The sequence below is a fragment of the Tenrec ecaudatus genome, chromosome 4 (assembly GCF_050624435.1).
Source record: "Tenrec ecaudatus isolate mTenEca1 chromosome 4, mTenEca1.hap1, whole genome shotgun sequence".
Lineage (NCBI taxonomy): Eukaryota > Metazoa > Chordata > Mammalia > Afrosoricida > Tenrecidae > Tenrec > Tenrec ecaudatus.
Genome location: NC_134533.1, coordinates 147,620,979 through 147,627,757, shown reverse-complemented (window position 1 = coordinate 147,627,757; position 6,779 = coordinate 147,620,979).

The following is a 6,779-nucleotide window of genomic DNA, read 5'->3' as shown; positions in this document are numbered from 1 at the left end:
GTAGGACAGGAGCCCTAGCGGCATCGTGGTTTTGAATTAAGGCTACTAACTGCAAGGTTAGCAGTTCTAACTCACTAGCCCCTGAGAGGGAGAACAAGACAAGGCAGGAGTTTCCTACTCCTGTAGAGTCACAGTCTTGGAAACCCATAGGGGCAGTTCTACTTTGTCCTTGGGTCACTGTGAGTCAGAATGACTAGATGGCACTGAGTTTTTTGAGTCTGGTTTGGAGTAGGGTAGAGGCCCTGGGTGGTACAAATGACTAAGGAGCTTGACTGCTAGGTGGAAGGTTGGAGGTTCAAATCTACTCAGAGGTGCCTCTGAAGAACAATTTCATGATCAACTTCTGAAAAAATCAGGCACTAGAAACCACATGGAGCAATTCCACTGTGGCATCTAGGGGGTTGCTATGAGCTGGGGTGGACTAGATAGCAACCAGTTAACTGATTTATATTAAAAACCCCAAACTGGAGCATGTACACAGAGATGTACAAAAGAGATGGGGGCTCACGACATATGGAATCCAGGAACAGGGGTGGGAATAGCGATACCATAAGGGTACGGATAAAGGGAGGGAGGGGAAAGGAGAAAGGGGGAATCGATTGCAATGATCGACACATAACCACACACCCCTCTGAAGGGGGAAGAACAACAGACAACACAGGGAAGGGAGACAGCAGTTTGTGTAAGAATGAAAATATAATTTATAATCTAGCAAGGGGGTATAAGTGGGGAGGGGGGTAAGTGAGGAGCTGATACCAAGGGCTCAATAGAAAGTAAATGTCTAGAAATGAATGAATATGACATGTGTACAAACATGCCTGATGTAATCAATGTAACAAGAGATGTAAGAGTCCCCCTAAAAATGATTTTAAAAAACCCCAAAGCCTTTGCCATCTAGCCCATTTCGGACTTGGACAGAACGCCAGGACAGGTCAGAACCGCCCCACAGGGTTTCCAAGAAAACAGACTGCCTGATTCCACCAAGTGGTTGGTGGTTTCTAACTGCCACCTCTGCCACTTTACTGGGAGCTTAGAGCTGGAGCTATTTTCTTAGGAAGTTGTATTGACATATACACTCTATCGTTGGAGCGTATTGATTTGTGTACATTTCCCATTGTTTCCAAGGACGTGGCCCATGGTACCTGTAAGGAAGGAGTCTTGTTAGCTGTAAGGCAAGCTTGGGCAGCCTAGTCAACATTTCCATTTTCTTCTTTTTGACCTTGCTCAGGCTGGGCAGCCCATTGTATGGAGAGGCCATGCTTGAGACTAGGGATGTTTCCAGGCAGAGATTAGGTACAAAGAAGATGCTTTCTGCTTCTCTGTAAACATCTGAGAAGATGCTGAACAATTACCTGAGGCAACCCTTGCCTCCTCCCTTAAGTCACTGGCTGGAGAAGAGACCAGTAAGTGTGGGGCTATTTGGGCCGAGAGGAATAGCAGGCAGCAGTAAAGTACTCAGGGAGAAGCTAGTGTCCCCAGTTGATAAAGTGGCCTTTTTGACTCAGCTCATAGATGGTTTAGAAGGAGCATAGACAAAATTGCCAGAACATTGAAGGCAGAGCCCCAAACACAAACTATTTCATGTTTAGTAGCTATAATGACAAAATTTGAACCTTGTTTTCGTTGTTGGGTGCTATTGAATCGGTCCCAACTCATAGCAACCCTACGCACGACTTAACAAAACCCTGCCTGGCCCAGCACCATCCTCACGATTGTTCTCATGTTTGGAGTCCATGATGGCAGCCACTGTGTCAATCCACCTTGCCAACAACTTTCCTCTCTGTTGCGGCCTCTCCACTTTACCAAGTATGATGCCCCTCTCCTGACAACACGCCCAAAGTACGTGAGATGAAGCCTCGCCATCCTTGCCTCTAAGGAGCATTCTGGCTGTACTTCCAAGACAGGTTTGTTGGTTCTGCTACCAGTCTGTAGGTACTTATAATATTCCTCATCAGCACCCTAATTCAGACGCATAGGTTCTTTTTCTTGGCAATTAAAAACAAAATGAATATAACTTGAACTTTAGAATTGTTTTATTTTTAATTGTCAACAAATGTCCAGTGATTGCCTACTACCAGTCATGAATGCAGCAGACACGGAAGATCTCATGAATGAATAAATGACAGTATCCAAGAGATAAATACATTCATTGTTGCAAACCACCCCCTCCCATGGAATTATAAATCACTTGTGCCATCATCATCATCATCAAAATAGAAACCAAACCCACCATTGCTGAGTTGATTCAAGCTCATGGCATCCGCGTGCATTACAGAGCACCAGTGTTCCATACATTTTTCTTGGCAGTAATCTTTATCGGAGCTTATTGGCAGACTGTTCTTCCCTGGCACCGATCTTCAGGCTAGTTGTTGCCATTGTGAGGCGCATGCGATCAAGTTGCGTCTGGCTCACAGCGCCCCTAGTGCAACAGCAGTCGGTCCTGCAGCACGCTCGCGTCTGCTGTTGGAGCTCATGATTGCAGTCAGGGTGTCAGTCCATGGGGGGGGGGGGGGGGAGCTTCCTCTTCTTTGCTGCACTTCCACTTTACCCAGCAGAATGTCTTTCCCTCGGGACTGGCTCTTTCGGATAAGGTCCAAAGTGCATGAGATGAACTCTCACTGGCCTCACTTCTAAGGAGCATTCAGGCCAAGTGCAAAATGTGTCACTCAGAAGTCCATTACCATCAGACCTAATATTAATTCATTACACTATCTGCCAGATGCTGAGCTGAGCATTCGTGAGTTAACTCCCTCATTCAATCCTCACAATCCCACTTGGTAAGTGTGTTTGTCGGCCTACTCCACAGGTGAAACAACTTAAGGCAGAGTTGATTTCCCAAAGCATTCACTTGACCAGGAAGGAAACAGCAGGCTGCTGTAAGCGAAAGGAAAGAACTTGCCTTCCAGGCGACAGGAGGGAAGGTATCCCTTCACTCTCCACACTCTCATCCTTACTCTGCTTTTTCAGTCGCAGGGGGAGGACACCAATACCAGTGACCGACTGACCTGCTAGCCAGGGCAGAGGGGTGGGTGGGTGGGGAGGCTCTGAGTCAGAAGCAGAGAGTGCCAGGCAATTTCCCACCTACCTGCTGGGTCACAAAGCCGGATCAGCAATGGGGTTGGATCAAGGAGGATAATTGTGCCTTGCCAACCTAATTATATCCTGGGCACTCTGTGATCAAAATGTCTGACTCAGAAGGTCTTGCCTTTTATTTTTTTAAAATATCTTTTTATTTATTTTTTTAATAAGGTCTTTCTTTATTCACCTATCTGGCTTCAAAGAACTGAACCTAGTTCACAGGCAAGTCAGTATCCCCGAGTTCCACTGTCTGGGGAAAGCTGACTCCCAGGAGTCCAACTCCTAGAAGGCAGAAGTCTGTCACCAGATAACCAAAAAAGGTAAACAAAGGTGTGTTGATTAACAGTCGGTGTTAGTCCTTCAAGAGTGGCAAGGGTTCTCACCCAATTGTATCGCCTCCTTTTTCCAAAGCAGCAGTCCTAAGGAAGCCAACTTCATCATTGGTGGGCTGCTTTCTGGGTGTATCCAGAGGGTAAAGCAAAGAAGACATTGAGAGCACTTTCCATTCATCCAAGCTGGGGTGGAGGCCCAGTGAGTTATGTATGCGCATCCGTGTGAGCCCCAACTCCATCTGTGTTGGGTAGTAAGTGCCAATTGCTGGTCTCTGGGGTTTCCCCAATTTATTTTTTTCCTTCTCCAGCCTCATTCTTCCTCCTTCCACTGACACAGGGTTATTGCTCGGTACCAACAAGCTGGTTCCAACTCATAGTGATCTTCTGTACAACAGAATGGAACACGGCCATTTCCTGTGCTATCCTCGCCACTGTTGCTGTGTTTGAGCTCATTGCTGCAGCCACTGTGTTCACAGGAATCAAATCAGCTGCATCCATGGAAGAAACGATGAAGAAATTCAATGTTATCAGTCACAACAAGGCCTGGGGCTGACTGAAGAACTGGTCATCAATTGTGCCTAGGCAAGTTCAAGTTGGAACTGAAGAAAATGAAAATAAATCCTAAGAGATCCAAAGTACAACCTTGAATATATATATATATATCCCAGCTGAATGTGGAGGCCATCTCAAAACGAGATGGCCTTTGAACACGAATGACCAAAGCCCAGATGAGGGATGGCATGGCGTCAAGACACGAGACATGAAGGAAGCAAAAGGTCATTAAATAGACTGAAAAGACACAAAAGGATGCCAGAAGAGACTCTGAAAATTGCTCTTGAACGTAAAGTACATAAAGTGAACGGAAGAAATGATGACGGAATAGAGTTGCGTCAGAAAGACAAAGGGCGGCTTGAGAAGACAAGGTATTACAATGAAATATGCGCATGCTTGGTGCTAGGAAACCAGAAGGGAAGAAAGACAGCTCAGCGATTTCCACGCTGAAAGAACTGAAGAAAAACTCAAGCCTCAAGATGCAACATTTAAGGATTCTTATATTTGAATCAAAATATTGATTCAGGAATCATCAAAGATGTTAGAAAAATACAGTCCTTGTACAATTCACAAATATGCCATAAAATTTCATCAATTCGATTGCTCATCATTAAATGCCATCACAGTTTAAAACTGCCTACACGTTCCCAAACTCATTATTTGTGAAATGTTTTTGTTATCAAAGGTATTCTCACTACCATTGTCAGGGCTGACTTACAGCGACCCCCTGTGTGTTTCTGTGACTCTAATTCTTGACGGATGTAGAAAGCCTAGTCTTTCTCCCATGAACAAAGGTATTAAGCGGAATCATATGAAACTGCTGGTGTCTATAGGGCAAAAAAAGTGCCAGATAGTGGGACCTTAGTTTGTTCAACTAATGGCATAACAGACCCATGGTGGGAAGAGGAGTGTGTGTTGGATGAGTGGCCCGCCCTTTCCAAACCTTGGTAGTGGTGGTCTGTGTGTGGAGCTGCATTAGTGTATTGTGGTGGGGCAAGGGTGGAGGAGGTGGGCAGCCTGTTAGCCATGTCCTCTGCTACCTTTCTAAAAAATACCCAAAAAACTCTGGGTAGCTGCTGGTACCCGGGGACACAACCTCCAATCAGGGATAAGCGAGCGAGAGAGAGAGAGAGAGAGAGAGAGAGAGAGAGAGAGAGAGAGAGAGAGAGAGAGAGAGAGAGAGAGAGAGAGAGAGAGACTTGAGGTTGAGGAGGAAGAGGGAATCCTTAGTTGCGTGTAAAAGAACTATGATGTGTTCCACCAGAGAAGTCCATCAGAACAATATTAGTCTGTGGTTTGCCCATTTCCCTCTAAACAGGGAAGGAGTTGTTGATCTAAAACTACTGCAGATGTTCCTTATTTCACCAACATCAAACTTCTGTGTCCTGTAGGTTATGTGTGTTCCTATCCTCGTGTTTTTAGGATGCTCCAATTCCAGCTCCAGCAAGCTTCTGTAACAGTAGAGCCTACATCTGGAGTGGTTATCTTTATATCTTTTAACTCCTAACACAGGGCCTAACACATTGGGGGGAAAACTGTTGCCGTCAAACTTAAAGAGTCTCACAGTAATCCCATGCGTTTCATGACAGAGCTGCTGCAGAGGGTGCTCTGTGGCTCTGATCTTTCAGAAATAGATTGCCAGCCAAGTCTTTCTTCTGCGGTCCCTCTGGGTGGGTTTGAACTGCTGATATTTTGGTAAGTAGCTGAGGACTTAACGCTTTGTGCCACCAAGGGCTCCTAGCACATAGTAGGTGCTCACCAAATGGTGTGTGTGTGTGTGAATGGATAGACAGCGAACACATCATGGCAACACCAGGAAGGCATCCAATACCAACTGCGTTAAGATTCTGGGCCTTTAGAGGTCAGGAAACCAACTGGCCTTTAGTCAAAAGAGGCTCCTCCGAGGAGGTGACCTGTAAAGAGGTGCTCTCTAGTTGGCAAAGGTGGGCAAGAGAGTCCAGACAGTCAATACTCTGCCCGACAGATGTCAGAGAGGAAGCCACAACTGAAAAGGATTCCAGCGGCCCATTTCCTGGTGAGCTGTCTGGCCAGCATGAGCAGCATTCCTTTGAGCTGAGTATGAGTGGAATTTTCAGCCTAGGTGGCAGAATGGAACTTGGAACAAATAGCTCAGCAGAAAAGAACCCTGGGACAACAGAGCTGGACCCAACTCCCCTTTGACAACCCTAGAGCTGATGGGATATTGGAGCTTAGCAAGGTTTCGGTGGGGGGGAATGAAATGGGTTTAAAAAAAATTTTTTTTTATGGATTATACCATTACAGAGGGATCAGAAAGAAATCCCTCTGTTCAGACAGCATTTGCAACAGACTGAATGAAATACCTGGACAATGTCTAGGTCCTCACTACAATTCAACTCTTCTATCTTGTCCTGCTTTGCCATGGATTCTAGCAAGGACAAGTGGAGGCCTGTTTCACGTTGAAGATGAGGAAAGTCCTGAGACTGTGGCAGGTTAAAAGGGAAGCCATTTTTCTCAAGAGAGCAATGGACAATAGTTCAGAGATGGGAGTGGGGTGCCGGGGTGAGGGGTGCTTGACGGTGAGAGATGGGAGCTGGGAGTTTTAAGAGGTGCACCTGGTAAGGGCTAGAGACTGTTGCTTTCACAACAGGGGATTGGGTCTTATGCTGGGTCAGCTCTCAACCCTTTTCTTCCTCTGGATTCTCCCTGGTCATTAATTCCCTCAAGGTACTGACTTGATGGAGACTCAAGAAAGGGAGGTCTGCATTCCAGTTGGCTGCATCTTTACCATCTCATCCAGACTACTGGGGAGTTGAAGGCAAGAATCTTTAATCACTC